Source organism: Sus scrofa, chromosome 1, assembly GCF_054392235.1.
Source record: "Sus scrofa isolate SSC_HxYL_T2T_F1_AM1 chromosome 1, Sscrofa_HxYL_maternal_Yorkshire_Landrace_v2.0, whole genome shotgun sequence".
NCBI classification, from domain to species: Eukaryota; Metazoa; Chordata; class Mammalia; order Artiodactyla; family Suidae; genus Sus; species Sus scrofa.
The window spans coordinates 59,908,278-59,921,887 of record NC_139383.1 but is presented as its reverse complement, the minus strand read 5'-3'; positions in this window follow the sequence as shown (position 1 = coordinate 59,921,887).

Here is a 13,610-nt window from a genome sequence, read left to right as displayed (position 1 = left end):
TGGGTTCCGAGTGCGAGCGCGACTGCGACCTACACCACAGCTCAGGGCAACGCTAACCCACTGAGCAAGGGCAGGAACCGAACCCGCAACCTCATGGTTCCTAGTCGGATTTGTTAACCACCACGACGGGAACTCCTTTAATGTTATTCTTACACTGACCATTTCTCTCCACCTCCAGCGTTTATTTTCATGTCTAAACCCCCATCATGTCCAGACTTGATTCTTTCCATAGTTTACTGGTTTCAGTTGACTTGTTTCCCTAAAAAAATATGTTGAGATCTTAACCCCTAATCTGGCCCTGCAGATACCCTGATCCCAAACTTCTAGCCTCCAAAAATTTAAGATAATTTCTGTTATTTAAGCCACCAAGACTATAATCCTTTGTTACAGCAACCCCAGTAAACTAATACACAGACTTAGTGGTCTTTCTGCTTTCACCTCTCTACCTTCACAGGCTCCCCCGCTCTCCCGCGCCCCCTCACGTCAGCTGGGAACAAAGCTTTTTAAATTTATCTGTAAGATTGTATTTGTCTTTTATTAAAATCCCTCCCATAGTTTCAAACATGCTTTTGATCTACAACATTTTCTTTCCACTATTTCTTCTCTGACTTCATTTGCTACCGCTGTCCTCCAAAACCAGTTTGTTCCAGCCAGATTGGTCTGCTTGCTTTACTTCCACAGCATACAGAGCCTCCTATTTTAGGGCATGTATGATTGTTTCCACTTTCGGGTATGTTTTTCTCAATATATCCACTTAACTAAGGCTCTCACTTCCAGTATCTGCTCAACTGTTATCTTTGTAATAAATTCTTCTCTAACCTTTTATACAAAATAATGTTCCACTATATGGCTGTGAGCTGTTTTCTTTATTCTTTATAGATCTTATCTATGTCAGACACACAATGTATTTATTTGACTATTTGTATTTTTCATGAGAAGATGGTTGTTCTTTTTTTGTTTTTAATTGCTGGTACCTCGAGGTACTTAGAAGAGTTCCAGGCATGAGGTAAATGTCTAATTAGCATTTGCTTATTGACAGAATAATTAAACTTTAAATCAACAAACATGATGTTTGAGATTAAAAAGATGAAAAATGGAGGGACTAAGATCAAGCAGCCAAGGGTCAATTTTATATAAACTGGTGTGAACTTGCAATATTTCACTCATATAGTCAACACACTTATGTTAATGCTTCTTGTGGTTCTAGTGCCATTTTAGGCACTGGAGTTCCAAATATGGAGGGGACGTGGCCCTATACATCTGACATAGATGAAGTGTAGACTACAACAAACAAAGATAAATTCTATACTAGAAGTGAGAGCAAAGTCCTATGGTGTTACAAATGAGGGACAATTGCTTTCGTCCAAAGCAGTTGAGGGAGGTTTCACCAAAAAGCCAGGCAGTTTGGGAGGTTTGGTGGCTGGCAGTGAGTTGGGTATTTATGGGTAGGTGACATATAAGAGGTGAATATTTCAAGCTGTGGAAATAGCATGTGCAAATGCAAGGTAGAATCATGCATATAGAAGAGTGACATTGCTAGCAGGTTTCTATAAAGCTATGTATCCCTGGCTCCTGACTTTTCCGCTTAAACAACCCACCACAGATTACTATGGAAACAGTGGAATCTCTGATATGTAAGAAAGAAATCCTAGGCATCCTCTACCTTTGGGAAAGTCATAGGCTCCCTGTATTTAAATATCCACAGGCTAACAAGACAGAAGACTAATGAAGTAGGAACTAGATTGTGACCCTGACTTCAGTTTAGCCACTGAGTTGTATATCCAGCTGGGTCCTGATGTTGGATGATTCTGTATGACTGAATTCCAGCCCCCTCTCCCATCAGGAGACAGCCAGGGAGGGAGTCTGGACTCAACATGTAAGTTCAAACATACATATTTCAGTGTTCCTTCTTCCTACTTTTGTAATCCCAAACATTTCACCACATTAATAACTTATCACCTCTTTTCTTATGTGGCAAGTATCTGAGGCAGAAATGCAAAGAGAGTTTGTACCTTTTACTGAGCTGTGTATTATCCATTTTAATGTTCATGGTTTTTTGTTGATACTCAATATGACTTAACCATCACAGCTGCTCTGTCTACACTGGTAAAATCAAGTTGACTGTATTTGATAAACTAGGGAATTCTGTTGTTTCTGGGTTCTAATCCCAGCTCTAAAATTAATCATTATCTGTCATAAAACAAAAGTTATCAAAGTTTCTTTCCGTATCCACATCTACCCAACAGGAAGCTGGGATGGAAACAGTTGCTGAGATTCAGCACTTCCTGATTCTAGAATGTTCCTTAAAGGTCACAAGTGAAAATGGAAATAATTTACAATCACCATCAGTAGTGACTTGAAAAGCGCTGAGGGCTTTTTGACTTGTTTGTTTATTTTATGTATTGACTCTTAAGATGTATGAATCTTTACACCTTCTCTGTCTATGTGTCTATGTGGTTAGCATGCTGAATTCAAAGAATTCATTATTTTACATATAGAATTAATTGCATCTGAGGTGTGTATGTGTATTATATATTCAGCTTCCTAAACTTCTCAGGAAGGGGTTATTTAAATCAACTAGGGACTGATTTGTAATAAATCACTATAACGGTTATAAGGGGGAGCATGACTTAAGTGGGAGGCTGGTGGTCATTTCACATCATTGCTCCATATAGCTGCTTTTATAGATCTTAGAAAGTGTTTAAAAAAAAATCCTGTGCATGACACACTGTTTTTTTTCTCTGCCTAAAATGATAGGCAATACTAAAACCCTTTATTTTATTTTTCCTTGATAAATTCTTGTGCCTCCGGATCCTATTTGATTCCAGGAAGTCTGAATGACTCTTGGATCACAAAAGAGCAAATAATCATTTCTTCACAGCAACCCCTCACTGCCCCACTTCCTTGGTGGCTTTTTTAAAATTTAAATTCAAGGCTTAAAATAATTTAGGAGGGGAGTTCCTGTCATGACACAACAGAAAACGAATCTGACTAGGAACCATGAGGTTGTGGGTTCAATCCGTGGCCTTCCTCAGTGGGTTAAGGATCCAGTATTGCCGTGAGCTCTAGTGTAGGTTGCAGACGCAGCTTGGATCTGGTGTTGCTGTGGCTGTGGCGTAGGCCGGCAGCAACAGCTTCAATTAGACTTCTAGCCTGGGAACCTCCATATGCCGCAGATGCAGCCCTAAAAAGACAAAAGACGAAATAATAATAATAATAATTTAGGAAATATTGCTGTATTTTCCTAAAACACAAGTTCATGGAAAAGAAAAGCTGTTACAAAGAACAAAATTCAGGTAAAATAACATGTTTGAGAAAAAAAGGTAAACATTGCTAATTTAAAATGAATTGTGTATGTAGTTTTTAAGGAAACATACACTATTTGTTGTTCCTTCTATCACAGTGCATGTGGGTGTGATATTCAATTTATTTTTTGGTATACAGAACCAGTTCTTAAAATTAAAACAAAAAAAAAAACAGTAAATAAAAATTTAAATGATACTTTTCAAAATCTTATGCCACTTCAAATAAGTATATTTATATATTAAGAAGTGAATTTTTCATCATCTCATTTGGTGATATTTTTGTGTATGCTATATTCATTTTACATGATCAGATAATCTCATTGCTATTAGATTAAAACCTAGTTCACATGATTTTAGATCACTTATCTGTATCATTTCTTTTTTTTAGAAAAATGGTAACTTAGTCCCATGTCTGATAATATTAATTTTCTTGGTTTCTAGTTGTGTTGTAAAATTTCAAAAAATATGGCTCTGATAAGCATTTAGAGGACACATGGTGGCAGTGAGCCAGATATTGTAGCTCTATGTGAAAGGATTAAGCAGCTTAAAATACATTGTCACAGATCCTGGACTCTCCGCTCTTTCTTGACAGCCAAGGTCAGGTTTTCCTGGCTGCAACCCGGGGGACTGTTTTCAAGCAGTTTCGCAGACCTAGTCCTGTACACCTCAATTAATATATCCCCTTGGGGCTGGGGAGATAGCACCATTGTAATGATGTTTATGTTAAAACCACAAATAAAATGTTTCTAAGTCCTGCAAAACAGAGCTCATTCATTTGCAGCTGTTGATGATAAAAATACATCTGAGAACAGCTTCTTTCTATTTCTGCTTAGTTGACAATAAACAGAAACCAGTCCAGGCACAATTAGGATGACAGGATGGGTTGCGCCCTTCATCTCCAGTCCATCTTTTGCTCCCCCACCACAGTGATGGCTGTACGTACTCTGTCACCTCCTGCTTCCAGAAGTCGATGCCCCACCCTATTCGTTACTCCTATTTCACAACTTTCAAATGCCCATCAGGACAGTTTTGAATTGATTGACTTATTGACCTTTACATGGAAGGACTTTGAGTCTGACCCTAAACCAGCAGCCTTGGAATCTTCAGCCTTTTGTCTTTAATTGTGAAATAAATGTTATGCATTCAAGAGCAGCTGGCTCACAGAATTTTTAAAATACCTGAAATCACAAAATACACTCTGTTCTTCTGTAATGCTTGTTGGAGAACAGAGTTTGATCCAATGTGATTGACATACTAGGGAACAATTTGAGCATAATGCAAATTTCACATTTATGTATTTGCAAATTCCTCTTCCAGAAACACCAGATGTACTCAGAAAACAGCACCCACTGGAATCCAGCTTCATAGGGATACACAAAACTCAGACATACACACATCTCAAGCCTCTGCTAGCTACCTCAGCTCACCATGCATCAGAAGAGCTGCATCCATGCATATTTGGTGTTACAAATTTCATTCCATTTCTGAGAACCCTCCTTCTGCCATACCCTCCTCCTATCATTGACAATAATTTGCAAGCCTACTACTATCGCATCACTCAAATCCACAAGCAAACTCCTGGTCCTTTGAAAAGTAATAGTCACACATTTCTAAAGAAGTTAATATGTGTCAAACTGTGCTACTATTTTTATTAAGTTAGCATTTTTTTTTCTGATGTATCATTGATGAAGTTTTGAGTGTTGAGCATCTGTGGTTTTTGTTGCGTGATTTTGCAGAACGTGATGATTTTTAGGAATATGTATTTAGCATGATAGCAGAACTGACTGTATGAAACTTCCTCTGTTCCCAAGAATATCTCTTACATCTCCAGGGAGGTTGTCTACCAATCCCTTCTTTGGACCTTTTTGAGAACTTCTCATCCTTGACTCTTGTTTCTGTTAATCCCCCATTACCACATGAAAGCTAGGTCTTTTTTTTTTTTTTTTTTTAAAGTGGTTTTTTTTTTTTTTTTTTTTTTTTTTTTTTGCCATTTCTTGGGCCGCTCCTGCGGCATATGAAGGTTCCCAGGCTAGAGGTCGAATCAGAGCTGTAGCCACCAGCCTACACCAGAAGCTCACGGCAACGCCGGATTCTTAACCCACTGAGCAAGGCCAGGGATCGAACCTGCAACCTCATGGTTCCTAGTCAGATTCGTTAACCACTGCACCACGACATGAACTCCTATTTTTTTATTTTTTATACTTGAGTACAGACATAAAACATCATGAACATTATTCAAAAGAATTTGGTTTGGGGAGGAAAGTAAGAGGTACTCTTGAAAATTGTAAGCTGGAGAATGGAGATGGAAATCAAGCCCATGGAGTTGAAGATTCTGTGTAAAAGTTTTCGACAGGAGGTTCTCTGATTCAATAGTCTGTGACTACCTGGAGGATAGAGATTATCTTATCATCCCCAAAGTTCCAATGCTGGCCATCCCACCTTACCTGGAATGGCTCAAAGTGTTTACTGAACTGAATTCTAGTAGTACAAATGTAGATTAGTTCTAGAAATGGTCACCAAGGAAAACTGGGAAAGTCTTAATAATGATGCAGATAATCAACTTCTCCACTTAGGCCAGAAAGCATCCCCATGCATTTTAGGGGAAAAAAAAAGTTTGACAATGAAAATTGAAATGAAAATGATTTTTCATTTATTTTAACTAAATATTATGCTTGTTGAGCTCCTGTTTCATGCTTAATAATGCTGGGCACAGTGCCTTTCCCATCAGGGTACGATTGATATTCATTTAGTTCATCAGAAAACCAATTAATCAGAACGTTCCACTTCCTCACAAGCATTCTATAGAAGCATCTGTTGTGTAGAGTTTAATGTCTTCACAAATTTTGGCTCTTTTAATTTTTAAAAAAGAGTATTTGGAAGTGTTTATTATTATCATAGAATCCTCTACGGAAAACTCAACCTTATGCAATATTAATGCATTAAGGGCTAAGGAAGAGAATGAAAATCAGAAGTAAATCCAGCGAGACTAGGGAATCATTGTATGGCTCACTCCCAATGTGGTAGCTGCTGGGTGACTCTGACTTCATTTCAATTAAGTGCTTATTACAGCTCCCCAGGTGGGTAGCCCGTCTGCTCCTTATGGAAGACAATGTCACCCAAGCTGCTGGCTCCCTTCCCTGCCAATTAGTCCCCTATATGCATTTTATATGAGAGTTTAACTGAGCTTGGATAGGTGTGAAGATTTTAACTTTATAGTTTTCCTGAAATCTGACTTTAGCAAACACTGACAAAGGAGTGGAAAGAGCTAACCTCAGTGTGGGGACTTAGGAATTTGTATAAATGCTACATAGTTTTATTCCCTGAATGGTTATATGAATTTGAAATCATATTCTTTTTGGCTTAAAATAGATGAGTGACTTAATAATAAATTCATTTTTGTAGTAACATCATCTTTTCCTACCCTACTTCTCACTGATATTTAAATATCAAACAGTTTTCCAAACATAGCTTAAGTACAGATAATTAACCATGGTCCTGTGGTGCACACTGGCCCCTCTGTATGTTCTACACGTTTGCCAGTTGTTCTCAGTGATTGCTCTTGACCCCTAATCATTTTATTGCCTTACAGCATTATTCTGTGAGGCAAAATAAAATAAAATAAAACCAAACTAGAATTATCTAGGCCAAAGGATACAGTGGGTTTCCAGGAAGCTTGAGGCAGAATGGCTATTTTGCATTGAGAAGACACCACTGGAGAGTGACAGTTCAAGTAAAATTTTGTTGTGAAATAATGGACTGGGGAAACAGAATTTGGAGAAGCTCAGTTTAACACATTAAGATACTACAATGTGTCCCCTAGTTTTCTTGGAGATAATCTGCCACCATCAATATTTTTACAGAATTTCTGTTAGGAAGTTTGTTGTTATCATGGAATTGATGTAATCTGAATTAAAGGAATAATGTCCTTAAGTAATCATCTAACAACTTAAGAAAATAACAGAAATTTTAAGCTTTCTTATCATTGGATATAGTATTAAATGAAAATTCACCCAAATCCCCTATTTGTTAATTATTTCTATTTTAAATTTTAGAACAGTTTACTTAAAGTTACTGTTATAAGGATAAACTGAGCTATTGTTCCAAAGAAGCCCCAAATATCAGTGATTTGAGAAAAACATTTTAGAATTTTATCTCTTGCCTGTGGCAGTCAGTAGGGAGGAAAGAATTCCAGGTCAGGTAGGCAGTTCTGATCCATAAGGGATAAGCTTTATTTCTCTCACCATTCTAAGGGAGGTTTTCCTTGTCTGGGTAAAGTCAGCCACCATTACCAAATCTTTGTGTTTCTGTCATTAAAGGAGAAGGAGATGGACCACAATTTCTTTTTTAAAAGGTGTGGCACAGTAGTTGCAGTTTCCCATACCAACTTGCAAGCAAGGCCGAAAAATACAACATTATTTCGCAGCAAAGAAAAAGTGGAGAGTAAGATGGCAGAATAGAAGGACTGGAGCTCAACTTCTCTTCTAAAAACAAAAAATTCACAACTAAAGACTGAGCAATCTCCACCCAAATGGACCGGAAACCTTAAAAAAGATACCTTACTCCAGAAGAAAAAGAGGAGGCTACATCAAGAGGTAGGAGGGGGCAATTTCATGGTATAAACAACCCCATACCCCCCCCAGGTAGGAAGCTCCACAGACTAAAAACTAACTGGTTCACAGAGACTCACCCACATGAGTGAGAGTTCTGAGCCACACATCAAACCCTCACGTGTGTGGATCTGGCACTGGGAGAAAGAGCCCCTGGAGCATCTGGCATTAAGGCCAGTGGGGCTTATGCACAGGAGCTCCATGGGACTGGGGGAAATGGAGACCCCATTCTTAAAAAGGCACACATGGACTTTCATGTGCACCAGGTCCCAGGGCAGAGCGAGGTCTCCATAGGAATCTGGGTCAAACCTGACTGCAGTTCTTGGAGGACATCCTGGGAAAACAGGGGTAAATGTGGCTTGTTGTGAGGGAAGGACATTGAAAGCAAAGCTCTCAGGAATATTCAGCAGCTGTGCCTTTCTCTGGAGGTGGCCATTTTGGGAAAATCTGGCCCCACCCATCAGCCAGCTGCTGAGAAGCCCCAGGGCAAACAACAATCCAGGTGGGATCACAGCCCCACCCCTCAGTAAACAGGCTACCTAAAGACCTTTCAGGCACACAGCTGCCTCTAATCCCATCCAGAGACTAAGCGCCACCAACCAGAGGGATTAGAATCAGCTCCACCTACCAGAGGGCAGGCATCAGCCCCTCCCATCAGGAAACCTACAGCAAGCCCCTGTACCAACTTCAGCCACAAGGGGGGCATACACCAGAAGTAAGAGAAGCTACAACTCTATTATGTGTAAGAAGGTCACCACACCAAAAACCTATAAAAATGAAAAGACAGAGAACTATAACTCAGATGAGGGAGAAAGGAAAAACCCCAGAAAATCACCTAAGCCATGAGGAGATTCTTGGCCTCCAGGAAAAAGACTTTAGATTGTTGATGCTGAAGATGATGCAAGACATTGGAAATAAACTGGAGGCAAAGATGGATAACTTATGGGAAACACTGAGCAAAGAGATACAAGATATAAAACTTAAACAAGAAGAGATGCAAAATACAATAACTGAAATAAAAAGTTCACTAGAAGCAGCTAACAGCAGAATACAGGAGGCAGAAGAACGAACAAGAGAGGTGGAGGACAGATTAGAAGAAATTACGGGAGTTCCCGTCGTGGTGCAGTGGTTAACGAATCCGACTAGGAACCATGAGGTTGCGGGTTCGGTCCCTGCCCTTGCTCAGTGGGTTAAGGATCCAGCGTTGCCGTGAGCTGTGGTGTAGGTTGCAGACGCGGCTTGGATCCCGCGTTGCTGTGGCTCTGGCATAGGCCGGTGGCTATAGCTCCGATTGGACCCCTAGCCTGGGAACCTCCATATGCTGCAGGAGCGGCCCAAGAAATAGCAAAAAGACAAAAAAAAAAAAAAAAAAAAAAAAAAAAAAAAAAAAAAGAAAGAAATTACGGATGCAGAACAGAAAAGAGAAAAAAGATTGAAAACAAATGAAGAGAGAACTCTGGGACAATGTGCAATGCACCAACATCCATATTATAGGGGTGCCAGAAGGAGAAGAGAGAGAGAAGGAGACAGAAAAAGTACTCCAAGAGATAATAGCTGAAAACTTCCCTAACATGGGATAGGAACCACTCACTCAAATCCAGGAAGCACAATGAGTACCATATAAAATAAATCCAAGGAGGAATACACCAAGACACATATTAATCAAACTAACCAAAATTAAAGACAAAGAGAAAATCTTGAAAGCAGCTAGGGAAAAGAAACAAGTAACATACAAGGGAACCCCAATAAGGTTATCGGCAGATTTTTCAGCAGAAACTGCAGGCTAGAAGGGAGTGGCATGATATACTCAATGTGATGAAAGGAAAAAACCTCCAACCAAGATTACTCTACCCAGCAAGGCTCTTGTTCAGATTTGAAGGAGAAATCAAAACCTTCACAGATAAGCAAAAGCTGAGAGAATTCAGCAACACTAAACCAGCCTTACAACAAATACTAAAGGAAATTCTCTAGGCAGAAAAGAAAAAACAGCAACAGGAAGCAAAAATTCCACAAATGACAAGGCTCACCAGTAAAGGTATATATACAGTAAAGATACAAAATCATCCATGCATAATTATGCCACCAAAATCAGAAATCATGAGAAGAGGTGGGTACAAATGCAGGACACTGGAGATGAACTTGCAATTAAGAGACCAACAACTTAAAACAATCTCATATACATGTAGACTCTTATATCAAAACTTAAGAATAACTGCAAACCAAAAATCTACAGTTGATACACAAAGAATCTCTGAAGAAGAAATACATTTCATAGTAAATAAGTGCATAATCCACCATGAAGTGGGTCATTTGACATCATTCTTGGAATGCTGAAGTCTTCTTAGATCTGATTCTGATTTCCTCTCCATCAAAGAATTTATGATAATTATAATTAAATAATGCAACTGTACAATTAAAAAAAAAGAAAGAAAAAGTGGGGAGTAGATACAGGCGCAATCTTGCCATATCTACTGATTAGCTGTTTGACTTTTTTTATTAATAATTATTTTTAATAATAAAATAACAATAAAGTATCTTCTACTGCTATAACATAGAAGCTTTTAAAAGAAACTCTACCAAGTTACCTTTTAGTCGAAATAAATCCAATGGTGCCTATGTTTCATTACCCCCAGTATCACTTATCATGCTCTGTGTTCTCTGGCTTTTACCTCCAATTCCAACACCACTTTATCCCTTCTCTTTATGGCTTCCTATTCTATAACTACAATGATCCACTCTACTTTCTGTGGACCATACAACCTCCTTTCTGTTTCTTCCCTCTTGTTATTGCTCCTTTAAGAAATGTTCTTCCTGCAATTCTATGTATAATTGGAGGCTTCTTATTTTTGAGAGGGCAACACAAATCTCACTTCTTAAGGGATTCTTTCACATTCTGGTTTCTCCATATTGCTTCACCATTAAAAGTTTACTACACAGCACCTTCAGTATTATCTTATTTATTTATTTTCTTCGTGTTGTTTTATTTCACCTCCATAATACAAGTTCTGTGAGAACCTGGATGTCGTCTGTTTTGTTTCTAATATAAAACAAACCCTAGAACATAATTATTGAAACATAGGAGATGCTCAAGAAATATTTTTGGAATGAGCAAGTGACACTATAATTATCAATTTGAAAGGTACATATACATACACACACTTGTAGGTACATATACATACACACACTTGTAGCACCTTTTCAAAGTGTTGTGTTGTCGAATTAATGTTTGTTAATATCTTATTATATATTTTCTTAATATCTTATTAAGGATTAAAAAGATAATGTACAGAGTTGAGGTACAGTTTTTCACTTGCCTCATCTGAGATGTAGGCAGCCTCCTGTCCCTAGTAGGATTTATGTAATCTTGTCCTATGTAATAATATGCTTAGTTACAGCATGACATTGTATTTTCTAAGATTATGTTACCAAAGGATTTTCATTTGCTTTATGCCACAGACATAAAATTCTATTGATTAAATCCTGAAAAACATGCTGAAATATTTGTTGGTCTGCAAACAAAAGACCCATCTGTAATATTGATTAGAAATACATAGCTACTCCTAAATCATCCTAAATAATCTTCAAAATATAAAAGCAAGAAACTATTTTAGGAGAAAAAGGAGACAACATAATTTTAACATATATTTACACATACAGTTCACAGAATTTTTTAAAAGGTGACATTGCTTTTTGCTCTTCATCCTCAAGACAATCATATGAAATGATTCAATATAGTGAAAATGAGCATTTATTTCCTTATGTTGTTTATCTCTTAAAATTATATCACTGATTTAAAATTTCTTGCAAGACTATACACAAAGAAAAGGGGGACAAGCATTATAGGTGATATGAATGGCCCATAGGGCTTCTCAGAACCAGTAGACTGAACCATGGAAAAGTAGCAGAAAGTTTTATAACCTGATACAGGTTCATCCATTCGACCTAAAAAATGATAAGCTCTAGATTTCCTTTGATTCATTTATCAGTTGGCCAGATCATGGTAGAATTGCAGAATCAACCTTAGTTAGAGTTACTGGAACAATATCCAATATAACTTTTTTTATTAAATATTTTCCAAAAGTCAAAGCCTTGAAACAAATAAATAAGGAGATATCTGTGAATCTGGTGGTAATCAGTGATTCTTCTTGAGGCTCCGTGGTGATTCTAGTAAAAACAACAACTGTATTGTTGCTTTGCTAATATTAACAACTGCAAGCCAATTTTATAAAAATATTTTCTTTCCTGTATGCTGACACAAATGAAAAATATAACTATCTGAAAGTGAATACAAATAAGAAAAAGCTTTTAAAATGTAACTGTTAGGTTCCTCTATTAGAGATTGCACCTTAATTTGCATGAAGCATCCCCCAATTTTTCTATATGCCATTATCATTAGAAAGACCTCTTTACATCAAGTAAGTAAATATTGGCCACATGGCATAGCCATCTTTTGAGTTGAACAACCTCAACTATTCCTGGAGCATAAATGGTTGCGCTTTCTGTTCTGTCCCTTGAAACTTTGGTCCAACACTTTCTCACTGAGAGGTTTGATTGTGAAACAAAGGGGAAATTAATATAAAGAAATTATAGCAGGTATATAGAAGCTGACGAGTTCAGGCAAGTGAGATACGCCCCAAGTCAGTTGAAACAGAATCTCTGGGATGGGATGCAGGTGTTACTATTTTTTAAAGCTTCTTAGATGAGACCAATGCACAGTTAATACTTAGAATCACATGGTGGAGAAATGAAGAAAACAACTGAAAAGATGCAAAAAAGGGCACCTTGACCACTGCTGTATCACTAGGGAAACTATTGCATTTGGGGTATATTTGGGATATAGTTGTACTCTCTCTCTGTGAAGCCTGAAAATGAGGCTTCTGTACTGGTTTTTCTGTGCTTCCTCAGTTGGTTAGGTATCCTTGTAATGATAAAGTCTGAAGTAACCTGAGTTTATACATAATCTTTGCAAAGTGCAAGGACTTAAATAATGCAAATACTTTCAACAAAATCTGAATACTCCATTATTACATTAAATAAACAAGAGCCAAATAGGAGGAAAAATTATTTTCCTTAACCATTTGGCAGGCCCATTGAAATTTTTCCAAAAGTAATATGGCAATAGAAAATATTTACACACGATTGTTCTTAGAATTGTTAAAAGGTGTTTGCACATACACTAAATCTAACATTAAAGTAACAAATAAAATCATACAAAGCATATTTCCCACTAGAAAAATTCAGAGGTGTACTTTTAAAATAAAAGCATTTGTGACACAGAAAGAAGACTTATGACTCAGAACATAAAGAAGGATGTAAGAAACTGAAAATATGAAAAATTATTTTAAATGTTAATAAATATGCTCTACTGAGTTTACATTGAGGAATTACATAATACTAAGTGTGGTTAAAAAAAAGTCTACTGGCTAATATTTGAACACCAGATGTAAGTTTGTGTGCACCTAAATCCATTCATTCTGCTGTGTGCAGATGGGAGACATACCTTTGTATTTTAATTAAATATAGAATAAGTAACTAGTCTTTGTGTACTCAACATTAATGGCAAGAGTATGACTCAAGTGCATATTTATTTTTGTAATAAATGTAGACCTTAGGACTGGAGTTGTATGTTGACATCATAAACGGACTTTTTCCTTAAGTTTTATTAATGTTTTTTCAACCTGTTTCTTATTTTCCCAAG